Consider the following 351-nt stretch of genomic DNA (forward strand, 5'->3'; position numbering starts at 1 on the left):
TCTTTAACGAGGTGTTTTTACGCGCAAGGCAAGTGGCAGCGTTGCGGCCCGCCACGAGGACGAGTTTACAAGTGACCACACAGGGAGGCGGTGGGCGAGTGGCCTCGGTTTGATGGAGGGCCCCGATCTTTACTGCGAGTCTGTTTGGGGGCTTTACAGCCTCTGAAAACACAGCGAGAAGAGGTGGATATGAGGATCAGGTAGACGGGGTGAAGAGGTGTTGGCGTCTCTGTGATGATGTTTAAGGTTTAACAGACGAACAACTGCTGCAGTTACTGATCATCAGAGCTGGAATGACCTTTCCTCTTCAATCAGGACCCAACAAATCCTCTTATCCTAATCAGGAAAAAG

This window comes from Morone saxatilis, unplaced genomic scaffold, assembly GCF_004916995.1.
Source record: "Morone saxatilis isolate NCDOM2014 unplaced genomic scaffold, NCSU_SB_2.0 Contig2, whole genome shotgun sequence".
NCBI classification, from domain to species: Eukaryota; Metazoa; Chordata; class Actinopteri; family Moronidae; genus Morone; species Morone saxatilis.